Source organism: Tiliqua scincoides, chromosome 1 (assembly GCF_035046505.1).
Source record: "Tiliqua scincoides isolate rTilSci1 chromosome 1, rTilSci1.hap2, whole genome shotgun sequence".
NCBI classification, from domain to species: domain Eukaryota; kingdom Metazoa; phylum Chordata; class Lepidosauria; order Squamata; family Scincidae; genus Tiliqua; species Tiliqua scincoides.
The window spans coordinates 250,780,466-250,793,744 of NC_089821.1; positions in this window are offsets into that span (position 1 = coordinate 250,780,466).

Genomic DNA, 13,279 nt, shown 5'->3' on the forward strand with positions numbered 1-13,279 from the left:
CTAATGGTGTGTCTTGATAATTTTAGTGCCTTGTCATTGTGCTGTGAGATGAAAAAGGTTGAAAATCACTGGTCTACAAGGACTGGAAGTAGCTTTCCAGGGTTTGAGACAAAGGTCTTTCCCAGCCTTGCTTGGCAATGCCAGCAATGGAATCTTAGACCTTCTTTGCACAAAGCAGAGGTATTTTCATTAAGCTGCAGCCCATCCCCGAGTATTCTTTTAGCCCTGAGTTTCTGCCAAGATTGTCACTGGAGAATGAAGATGAATAACCCACAAATATATGCTGAATGCCTGGTAATATTTACACCTGAAACAGTCATTTTTTTCCCTGTGTAAATATTTGTAGTTCATTTTATGTTTTTTTTCCCCCCCTTTCTGGTCTCATTATGGTGAAGAACACATGGTTGATGTAATCTTGTGTGCAGTGAAAACAGCCTGTCTTGTGCCTCTGACAAGTTGCAAATTTTAGCAAATGCGTAATTGTGCTTTGTTAGACATAGGAGAGCCTCACGATGATGTCAGGTGTTCTGAATTTTTCCTCGTGTATTTTTAGGCCTGCCATAAACACACAAAGTTTAACTTTTCATCTCAACAGTGGGAGCGTAAACTCTTTTGACAATTGGCTGTGTGTGGATTTGAGATGTCAGGTCCAGTCATTGGATTAATGTGCTTTCCACTCTCAGGCCACCCTGCCAGATTATTCAACTGGATTAACTCTTTTCAAATATTGCAACTGGGGGGTTAAGGCCCAGGTCTGCTGTAATGGAACCACTTGTCTTTTTATCCCAACTTGGCCTCATGTGTAATTCCCAAAATACTCCACAAAAGTGTCATGCAGCCTTGTCTTTATTGACCTGTGCCACCAGAAGAGCTCTATCTGTTGACAGAGGAGAGGCCATCCAAGGTGATTCTGCTGAACAGACTTACAAGGGTCCTCATAAACTCCTCCCACCTGCCAAAAGGCTCAGGTCAGCAAAGATTCAAGCAAACTGCTGAATATGAAGATCAGTGATGTGCAGACATTGCTAACAAACATTGCCAACAGGTTGCTGTACATAATGGCAGAATATACTATGTGATAATCAAGATTACAGTGTAATAGAAAAAAATAAATTAAAAAAACCAATCCTGTTATATTGTCTGAGCCTCTGAAGTCATGGGTCTTCAACAAGGTGTCTACTGGTGGTTCCAGAAAACCAACTCTCTATCCTGGGTTCCCTTTGGAGAAAAAGGCAAGGTAAAAAGTGAATAAATATCTTAATTGAAGGAGAAGCATCTAGTTGAAGGAGCAGCCCATGCACAGGCTCCATTAGAATTTGGAGCTATGGTGAGTTACATGGATATTATGTAATGTGGATGGGAACAGACTGTACAAGTGACTTACTCTTCATGTTCTTGCTGCTTCTTGGTAATTGCTGGTGGCAATCTTGCCACTTCCCGATGGTGACATGCTCAAGCTTCCAGTGTAGGAACATAACATGCATCTCCCTGTAGGCGGAGATATGAATGTTCACACTCGGATGTTGTAAAAAAGACATAGAAAACAGGAAGTGTGAGTTACAAGTGCTTCATGTTTCTCGATGGCACAGAAAGCTCTAGGTTACATTATGCTTATTTGTGTTCCAAAATTACTCTGATTTAGCAGAAGGTTTTTATTCCTCTTGGTCTGCTCTGGCTCAAAGCATCTCTCCATAGATTCTGGGCTGAACTACATGAGACATTATATCCATTAAACCCTAGCCAAAACTTACATTTTATTTCAGCGCACATATTTTCTCATGTGAATTCATGTTGTCTTTCAGCTCCCTGACTCTTGCAATTACTACTTTGTCCTACCAATGGCTACCAATTATTTGGACAAGCAGTGATCAACAAGTGTGAAGGGGCCATAGCTCATTGGAAAAACACATGCCTTTCATGCAGAAGACCCCCGGAACTCTAGTGAAGAGAGCCTTAGATAATAGCTGATGTGAAAGACCTCTGCCCGATATGCTGGAGAGCCACTCTCAGTTGGGAAAAGTAAGCAATAGGGGGGTGGATGGACAAATAGCCTGAGTCTATACAAGGCAGCTTTCTGAGTCATCACCTGGCAAGTTATTTTCAATTGAAGCTGTCCATAAGTAAGCATAGTTTGAGGGAGGAGTCCTAGACCATATAAGCAATGAAAGTGAGCACCTAAGGTAGAAAAATATTACCATGAGTATTAGGAACTGTTGAACTGGGAGTTTTTTGCAGAGTGGGTCTTGTGTCTCAGGTGAACCCATTCAACACATCTGACCCTTAAAATGTGTACAGCACTGAGCCGGATTAATTTCTGACCTGCATGGCATACTTGGGAATCATGGAATCAGGGTCAGGTGACCAACTTCGTTTGGCTCAAGGGTGTATAAAATCCCAAGCAACCATGCATGCATTTCGCATCCGGCCCTGCTTCCTTGTACATCTGATGGCGTGCTGAAGCATCAGCTCAGCAGCTTCCATGAGGACAGGAACTTAGGAACAATACTGCTGGTTTTGGTTCCTCCATGTGCTTGCTTGCTTTGCCTGCTGACTCTTGAAGCAAGCTGCAGCTGACTAGGCAAGGTCAGCCAGACATCTACTATCAGTCTAACCAATCGGAGTCACGGACTTCATAAATGTCTTTCATTTGCAACCTACAAGTTGCTCAGGTTATGTGGGTTTTCGGTCTATTTTTAACTCGGCAATCTGTCATTGGGGGCTTGATGGAGCTCTTAGCTACATGCCTCGGGATTTGTAATGTAATAGCGGCATATATTATAGGATTTCCTCTAACACTTTTTAGAAACAGCAGGTGCAGCGTCAGCAGTCAATGTTGATAACAAAATGCAGATACCATCACAAATACATTGCATAACACACCTAACCTTGGAGGTATTAGCTGTGTCAGATGTCCAATAAACACTAAAAGCAAAATCTCTGGTTCAACACTTTTTGCTAACAATTGTCTCCCGGTGGAATGACAGGGTCACGAGAAGACATTCTTTGAGAAATTATATTGCCAAGTTAATCATTTATGGGCCTTCCAAAGTTAGCTATCAATTCATTATTCCATGCTTATTTATTCCAAGTAAGTCTGAATATTTCATTTTATATGAACCAAAGTTAAATAATACAAGAATGCCACATAGCTCTGTCCATCTGCCCACTGTTTTTCATGAATCACTGGCATAGGTGGAAGATGTCAAGCTGAGAAGGAGAGAAAAAAAAGGGACAAGGCCCTGTGGTTGGGAGCCTGCAGCCTTTCATCTGAGAGAGAGATCTTCCAAAGGCCCTGACCCTCAAAGAAGATAGTACTGCTTTCCGTTGCTTAAAGAAAACCTGTGCTGCTTTGTGACATCAGTAGCCTTGCTAGCAATCCTCATCTTCATTCCAGATCTGTTTGCATGCCTAGTAGTCATTACACCTCCCATAGAGGAAAGGAGCAAAGATTGCCATGATTCAAGGAAGCAAAGAGTCCGGAATGAATGTCGATGTACAGAAGTAAGCAACAACTAGCATGATAATGCAGGGGCTGGGGGTATATTCTCCAGGGTCTGAATAATGTCAAGGGCATCTCATTAGTATGGCCATTGAGAGGGGCTACAACCTAGGGTGGTGCATGCCCCCCAGCTGCCTGAGAGCCCAATCCTATACAACTTTCAAGTTTTCGTGTAACTGCAATGCAGCCCTGAGGAAAGGGAACAAATGTTCCCTTACCTGGAGGAGGCCTCTGTGACTGTTTCCCTAGAGCAGGATGCAGCGCATACCTTGTTGGCATGGCTGCACCAGCACTGAAAAATTGGATAGGATTTGACCCTGAATCTCCTACTCACTGCCACCTCTGGGTACACATGCTTGCATTCTTCCCACAGAGGGTCGGGCAGGTGAGCAAATGAGTAGGCATTCCCCTGTGTATCCCCTGCTTGTGCCCATTGCTAATAGAAGAGGTGGGAAGTGGGGAAGTTACATGGTGTTGTCTTTGGAAATAAAGGGAAAGTCAGCAGGCTCCAAATCGCCTGTCCCTGCTTACTTGGTGCTTCATGACAGCTTTCTTTCTTTTCCTTCACCCTTGACTCTGGCTGCTGTGATCTTCTTCCAACATGCTCCCAGAAAGGATTAGGGTGTTCAGTGGAGTGCCAGGCTGGAGAAGGGTGTGCATAATCAGGCAAGGGATCATCTTATAAGTGTTCTATGATGCTCCATGGGATCTATTTATTTTCTCTTTATCCCACTCTACATGAAGCTCAAGCGTGTGCCCACACCAGGGCCACTGAGAGGAATTTTATGAGGGGGTACAAAGTTTCTTTTGGGCCTCTTCCCAAAGAGGTAGGGCGTGAAACAGAGTGGGGGGGTCGAAATGGGGGTGGGCAGAATGGGAGCAAAACAGGCAGGGGGAAAATGGCAGCAGCTGAAATAGTCTTTGGAGCCGAGATCTACCAGTCTTCCCACTGCAGAGCTTAGGTCTGCCTGCCTGCCTGGCACTGGCAGCTAGATACAGTCCTACAGAAAACCCAACACACTCCTAAGTCTCTCTAAAATGTATCAAATATAGAAAATCATTGCAGGAAATCAGTTTCATTGTACATATTTAGCCTCACACAAGAATGGAAAGTGTCCTGTGTACACTAAGGGCGCAATCCTAACCCACTTTCTAGCACTGGCATAGCTGTGTCATTGGGGCATGTGCTGCATCCTGCAGTTGGGGGGCAGTCATGGAGACCTCTTCAAGGTAAGGCAATGATCGTTCCCTTACCTCGGAGTTGCATTGCCCTCACCTCAGTGCTGGAAAGTGGGTCAGGATTGCAGCCTAACACTGACTTCTGCAGCAGCTGCAGTACGCAGCTGTGTCGCTGAGCTCCAATACACTCCTTCATGGGAAGCAGATCCACAAGCCAAAGAGCTACTGCAGCAGGTTGGTTTTCTCCCAGATGTGACACTGTTAAGGAATGTACATTCCTGGACCTAGTGTGCATGGCTTGTGGCAGTAGTTGCTGCCATGTGCCCACAATAATGCCCCCAGCATCTGGTGCGGGCAATGAGTCTGGGTGAGATTGGAAAATGTAAGATTCCAGGAAATTTCTGGGCCCCCTCCTTTGGCTCCTGGGCCCCCTTTCTGACCCTGGGCCCAGGTACAAATTACCCCCTTTACCCCCCTCACCTAGACCCTGGCATACACACAAACCCATTACATTTGCACAATTAGCTAATGAGGTTCATGGCAATGGGAATCTCAGTTTCCATAGTTCTGGACTAACCATTGCACTATGCTGGTTCTCACCACACTAGTTTTCACTACGCGGTATCAGCATGGAGGTTTACTCAACTTGACATTTTTGTAGGCCAGACAGGTATAAGCTTATATACAAGGAACGGTTTGTTCTATGTTTAAGCACCCCATTAAACCCTCAAGTTCCATTGATTTCAATGGAGAGGAAGAGTCGAACTAATAAAATGTTTACTGTGTGCTTTGAGGCGTGTATCTTGGGGATCACGGTGATGGGAGTGGGGCTTTAACTCTTCTCCTTGGTCATTGCCCCACTTGCTCCTTCCCTTCCCCTTCTGAGGGAAATCACAGCCCAACTGTGACCATGGCACCAGGAAAGTGTTAAAGCCCTTTCCCAACCATGGTCCCAGTCTAGATCAGGCTCCGAACTGGTTGCATTTTACAAAGGAAAGGAAAGATACAGAACGACTAAGGATTCAGGAAATGTCTTGACTAGTTTTCCTCTAAACACACAGGAAGCAAAGTTTGAAGTGATTGTGCTACATAGCAGAAAAACCTGGATTTTCCAGCAGCAAAATATCTGAGCTGGAGCACAGGGACATGTGATATCCCCATAACAGAAGAACTAGTTTGGCAGAAGATGTTTGGTTCTTCCAAAACAAATGACTAACAACTGTGCATATGCTGCGCATTGCCCTCACCTCTGACCCCCAATTGTCTAAAAATACTCTTAGTGAGAAACTGAATCAAGAAAGTAATGCAAAGCTGCTAATCAAACTGTCCTTTGGTAAAACTAAGCGGAAGTGATTGCATTTGTACTATATTTGACCAATGGTGTGGACATTCTAAAAGTATGCTGAAGTTCAGAATAGAAGGGAAAGTATATTTTAATCCCTATTTTGGCCTGTTCTGCCCAACCCGCAGTCCTGACATAAGAAACCCTCCAGCCATCTCAAAAATTGTCCTGGTGAAACTGGGTGGCATTGTTCCCTAAAGCGGAATGAAAATGCCTTATTTTAACCCAGGGTTATTTTCATCGCGACTGTCACACAATCCACCAGCTGTCAGTTTCACTGCAAAGATAGCAGCCACTTTCAGGAGAGAACACAAATCTGAACTGGACAAAAACAGCAGCACCCCACCCTGATAGGCATCCAAAGACAGAGAAGAGGGACAGATTCAAATAACATTGCTTTCTGGATGGTGGTGTGTGTGTGTGTGGATATTTAATAGCAAGTTGATGAAGAAGGGAGGGTATAAGAAGATCTGTAGCCTGATCCTACCCCCCTATTTCAGTGGTAGTGGTGCAAAACAAAACATGTACAGGTGTGCCCCCGTATATATGGCGGTTCTGTTCTGGAACACCCCCCTCCTGCAGTTGTGTGAAACCATGGATTTGGGTGACTGCTTCCCCCCCCCCCCTACGGAGGTGAGAAAAGCCATTCTCCATTTCACGTAGAAACCAGAAATTACCTTCTTGGTGCCACTGAGCCTGGGCAGCTCAGGACTGGGCTGTCAGTCAAGTACAGGCCTACTTGCCTGTTCAAAGCAGGTTCTGAAGAAGCCTATGCTTGTCTCAATCCTCCCTGTAAGCATTTGCACATTTTTGTAAGCACCTCAATTTTAAGAACATAAGAACAGCCCCACTGGATCAGGCCATAGGCCCATCTAGTCCAGCTTCCTGTATCTAACAGCGGCCCACCAAATGCCCCAGGAAGCACAGCAGATCACAAGAGACCTCATCCTGGTGCCCACCCTTGCATCTGGCATTCTGACATAACCCATTTCTAAAATTAGGAGGTCGCGCATACACATCATGGCTTGTACCCCGTAATGGATTTTTCCTCCAGAAACTTATCCAATCCCCTTTTAAAGGCGTCTAGGCTAGACGCCAGCACCACATCCTGTGGCAAGGAGTTCCACAGACCAACCACACGCTGAGTAAAGAAATATTTTCTTTTGTCTGTCCTAACCCGCCCAACACTCAATTTTAGTGGATGTCTCCTGGTTCTGGTATTATGTGAGAGTGTAAAGAGCATCTCCCTATCCACTCTGTCCATCCCCTGCATAATTTTGTATGTCTCAATCATGTCCCCCCTCAGGCGTCTCTTTTCTAGGCTGAAGAGGCCCAAACGCCGTAGCCTTTCCTCATAGCCTTTCCTCATAATACTTGCAGTATCTCTTGCAATGCAACTGTGTTTAAGGATAACAATTTTCATAGATGACACTTCTTATATTTTCTCTTTTCACATTTTGTTGGTTGCAAGGACACTAAAGAGAGAAGGTCTTTCTATTCACCTTCTTTCCCATTGTGAATTAACCAGTTGCTGTTGGCATGGTAGTTATTGACTCCTGTTTTAGATAGCATGTTTGCACTTGATGACGAAGTCCTGAAGTTCAAAGGGATCAGCTTGCATGGTTTTATCAAGAGACTGCTTGGCAGAATGTTAGAAAAGTGTTGACCTTCAATGGACCATCAAACCAAACTGAAAGGCAGTCTTGACTTTGTGTCACAGTACAGTAATGTAAATAAGATATTGGCTGTTGATCCGTTGATGACAGAAATAAGTGCACATATAAAGTGAGCACTCTAAAAATAGACTACATGTAGAAAGTGCTTCAAGTGCCTATTATCTGGTCTTCTTAGAAGTAGGTCACAGATGACCAATGGAATAGAATAGCAGCTGCATTGCTGCTCTCAGTGAAGTCCCAATATTTCAGGTCAGTCTATGTCCCAGTGCCCAGCTTAGAGAAGAAGCTCTTATAAGTGATACAGACAGGGTGGAATTAACCATCAAGTGTCATTCAATAGTGGTTCAGGTTTCCTTCTATTCAATTTTCCCCACAATAATAGGGACTGGCATCTTTGCACAGAGAATCCATTCTCATCTCCTGCTAAGTGTTCAGGAGTTGGGGCTGGGCCCAGTGGATTTGTGGAGATCAGAAGGAAGGCCAGTGGGTACAATCTGATTCCTCCCTCCATGTGTTCTGGCTATGAGTGATATGAATTAAGAATATCAAATACACATACTAACTATCTATGAACATGTTCAATTTATATAATACACATATTTTTAAAGTTATGACCTAAACTTATGACCTAAGTACAGGGCGATCCCAACCAGATCTCCAGCCTGATGCCACCCTGACCCCACTGGTGCCAGCACTGCCATGTGAGTCACCCCCCCCCCCACACACACACACAGAAAACCCAGAAACAAACAAGCAATAAAAAGCAGCCACTTATCTTGCCCCTTCCCATGTGAGTTAGGTGATGGGGAATGAAGCAGATCAATATGGCCCCATCCACGGTACACAGGAAGAAGGTGATGGGACTCAGGGTAAAAGGGCACCTCAAGACTTCCACTACCTCTGCCACTCAATGTGAGCCACATAATTAGCATTGTGGATGGGTTGGCCCAGCCTAAAACATTTTGTCTTCACCCAATCTAATTTTGTAATTTCTTATTCCATTGTGTCTTATGCATAGAAAAGGCAAACATGTAGAATGATCCCTACAGGAGCAATTTGCAGCCCTATTCTATGTTATTACTCAGGTGTCAATAGGACTTACTGCCAAGTAAAGATGCAGAGCTGTTTTAAGGGGGATTATGACGGAGGGTTCAAGCATGTGCATAGCATGCATCTTTAATAGTTCTCATATAGTACTGAACAAGGGGATGATCTGTTCAGCTGTAATGCCATATCACAGAAAAGGACCGTGAAGACCTGCATGAGGGTTACCTCTAAACAAAAGGCATTTGTTGATTTTCTTTCCTTTGAATATATTGAAAGACTTTTTTAAGCACATCATTACAAAAAAGATAAAAACTCTACACATTTAGTATGTTGAGATCAAAAGCTTGACAACATGACTTGAAATATGCCCAGTCTGTTATCTCCAAAGGTGACCTGAGTTCAATTTCATGTGCTGTGGTGGAATGTACATAGTTGGCTCTTTCCAGATGGTCCTTATATAGTCCCCGCTCCCAAGGCATAATCACTGCTATCATAAAAGTAGTCAATGAGCATGTTGAGTCAAGTCAAGAAGGCTATAACAACCCAGACATTTGAATTCATTTCTTAACATGAACTTTATTGAACAAATGTTCTTTTTTTCCCCCAAAACAAGACAAACTTATTAAAATGAAAAAGAGAAAGCACACCTAGACATTGCATTTAGAATGCAAAAACAATAACTATGTAGAGAGAAAGAAGGTTTTTAAAAAAAATTGTGTATTAAAATATTGGTGGAGGAGCAATGAACAGTACAAGAGAATTACATCACCAAGGGACATAAGTTAGAAATACATATTTTTATCTAAGAAACATGTGCTTACTTGGGGGAAGAGTTTCCATGCAATAGATAGAAGGGAACCAGATTGCCCCTGTGTTGGTATGTGAAGTTGCGTTTCTATTCTGTCTAACTTGCAGGGAGGTGCCAGAGTCACAGTGCCAGGTCTCAAGTCGTCCTGTGTATCCGCCCCCCTTGTCCCAAGTCATAAGAAGCGGCAGTTGCGACTCATTCAGAGCTGTTTTTTTAGTTATTTTGACTCAAGTCCAAGTCTTTTCGAGAAACAAGTCGAGTCACGGAAGAGGCTTAAAAAAAAGCAGGCAAGCACACCCACAAAATAGAGTCACAAGCACACACAAAAGCACGTCTTGACTCGAGCCTATTCAAGTCTTTTAGAGTAAAACCCTCGAGTCCCGAGCCAGTGCCCAAGTTTTTGATATATATGACACGAGTCCATATGAATAGCTAAAAATGCATGTTTTTGCAATTCAAAAACATCCGAATCACAGCCTATCCCTGCTAACTTGTGGACTTAGGGCGCAATCCTAACCTCTTATGTCAGTGCTTTACAGCACATAAGGGCAATGCAGCTCTGAGGTCAGGGAACAAACATTCCCTTACTTTGAGGAGGGCTCCGTGAGTTACACCCAACTGCAGGACGCAGCACACGTCCCATTGGCACCGCTATCCTAGTGCTGGAAAGCACTGACATAAGGGGTTAGGATTGCGCTGTTAGCTTGTTCATAATCATGCATTCCTAATTCTTCTCTAGCTATTTATTTTTGGGTGAGTTTTGTTTTCCAAACAAAACAAATTCATGTTTTCCCGGATACTACAGTCTTGTTCTTTTGGGGCACACCTCAATTTCACACTGGCTTTTTCCTTCAGGCTGGAATTGTGGGGAAGTCACTGCCTACCCACAAGCTATTGATACCAGAAATTAGCCATCTGGATAGTGATTCTCAAACATTTGCTAACCTTAAGACATGTTGTTCTCTGCCACACACCAAGCAGCACATGCTCGTCCTCTGCGTGTGACCCAGGACACGGTCCCTGCGTTGTTCTACAGTGGCTCATGACCTCAGCCAAAAGATCACTTTAGCAGCTTATGAGCATGAAACACAGCCTTCTCTTTTTGAGGGCTGCCTCAAAGGCATCTTCATGTCATTTCCAAAGAAATGAAAGGCTGAAAATAAGCAGCCACAGTCACGTGATGCCAATTTTCCTTATAGGCAGAAGCGTCACAACGAGCAGCAGCACAATTACTTGGGTGCTGCTGAAGTCTGATGTTAATTACACTGACTCCTTTCGCAATGACACTTGCTTTCCATTTTGGATGAACAACCCTGTATCCTGCTTGAAAAATAAAAGACTCTGTACCACTGAAGGCCAAGGAAAGGCAGTCAGGTGGCCAGTGTCCAGAAAATCAGTTGTCCCTTTGATGAAAGACACTTTATATGAATACACACAAGAACTGGTTTCAGAGAATTCTAGATGGAGAGGCTTGGCTGGTTCATCATAAATTATCTTACCCTTAGGATAAAACCAATTTAATTTGAAAACAGGCTTTTTCATCCATCTGTAAAGCAGAACATGACAATGATCATCATCGTTCTTTCACATGACTCACTTTGCTGACACACTGATGCCCTTTGAATGTTTTCACAGCAAATTTATCTGGCCATCTGAGAAGGGGAATATACTTCTGGGCATGCAAAGGCATGGAAAAGGTCATGTTTAAATTATTGCATAACGTGCTGGTAAGAAAATGCACAATAGCAAATTTATCTTTGTCCATAGGAAGCAATATTACTATCAAATACAACCAAAACCCACCCCCACCAATGCAGGTATGCTGGGGAGGCCCACATTCTATGGTGAGGAGCAGTTGGAGAGGCTTCCTCAAGATAAGTGAACTTTTGTTCATTTGCCCTATGAGAATTCGTGGTCCTATGGAACTCCTCAGTCCTGCGCCGGCTGTTTTGCTGGCTCAGGACTGAGTCATGTAAAGGTGGTGGAAAAGGAGAAGGTTGGAATTTGGCTGCATGCTCATGCCACTGAAGCTGACCATCCCTCATTCCACCTCTCTCCCATCCCCTCCCTGCTCAGAAACCGCCACATTCCTCTCCCTTCCTGCTTCATTCCTCTCCACCCAGCCCTACTGCCACCTTAGCTTTCATCAGCAGGGGACAAGGGAGAGTGAAATGACATGGTAACGGTGAGGGCAGTGGTGAGGGCGGGGGATGGGCAGATGCGGTGTGGGTAAGGGGGGTGAGTTTGGCCACAGTGGTGGCTGCCGAATCATAACCCCCTTCTTGGACCTGATCCTGCAATGTGGGTCCATGTAGACCTGTGCCAGCTATTTAGCTACCAAAGATCTGAGTAGACCCCCCCCCCCCAGGTAAGGCAATGATTGTTCTCTTATCCAGAGAAGACCTCCGCAACTGTCTCCCCTACAGGATGCAACAGTAGCTATTTTAGTGCCGCTTAACTGGCTGGGGTGGGGAATAATAGAATCGGACTGTTTATTTTTAAACATTCATAAAAATGAATTACAGTTCAAAGGTCCACTTCTTCCTAATGCCTAAAAAAAATAATTGAGGCACATATTTGTTTTTCTGTATAGTGAGTATTCCCATTTTGTCTTTCATTCTTGTACCTTCTGAGGAAAATTGACAATGAAGATCCCCCCCCCATATTTTATTGACCTTATTATTCTAGAGAGTGAACATGACTGACTTCTTTTCAAAATGAATCAGAAGTAAAAATACCCACAATTCTTCACTTAAAGACATTTTAAATCCTTCAGTAAAATGTTATCAGGGTAGAAAAATGACTCAGAAATTATATTGTTTCCTTTTCTAGTTGATTGGTGCCTTCATTCTACAAGCATTTGCTTTGAAAGAGCCTCTACAATGACAACCTTGTTCATTATTGTGGGGCAATGTCAAGCTGGAATGGGACCATAGGCAAGTTGCCCTCCATGGGTTCCTTCCTGCCTTGGCCTTCATTAGGTTTTTGGTGGGGTTTACCTCTATGGATGGGATAGAAGAAAGGAGGTGACAACAGAACAACTCTTTTGGCTGCGTTATTTCATCCCCACCATGTGAGGGCTGGGACACAGAGGCGGTATTGGTAGAGGTGGGAGGAAAAGGTGATAACAAAATAAAAACATCTAACACTGCTTTCTGCACTTCTCATTTTTGTAAATAAAAACCAAACAAACACCAAATAAAACCCCAAAATCTGGGTCAGCCCATAAAAGCAGATCAGACTAAGGAAGAGGGTCAGGATTCAGTGCATGGTGCTGCCATCAAACACACTTCCTTCCAAGACCCTATACATTCTCCTCTCCTCCCTGTCATTGCTCTTTTCTGACCACATCCCTGAAATTTCAGTCCCAAGCCTAAGGCTGTGGGGAGCACTCCCAAGAAATTTCACTTGCCCTCTAGAAACTCCTTTGACGTCCCTTGAAAATTATTTAATGTTTCTCCTTGGGAAGAACCCTGACATTTGCATTAGATTTTATGTGTTTGAAACTTCAGTGCCAACCCTAATTCCAAAGAGCTGATTAGCAGCCCAATCCTATGCATGTCTACTCAGAAGTAAGTCCCATTGGTGTCAATAGGGCTTACTCCCGGGAAAGTGTGGATAGGATTGGGCTGTTTCACAGCAATTAAGTGGCATGGTGCTCTCAGTTATGAATGGCATACTTTGGATGGTCGGTACTTTCATTAAAAGCCACTTCTGCCCAACGTTGC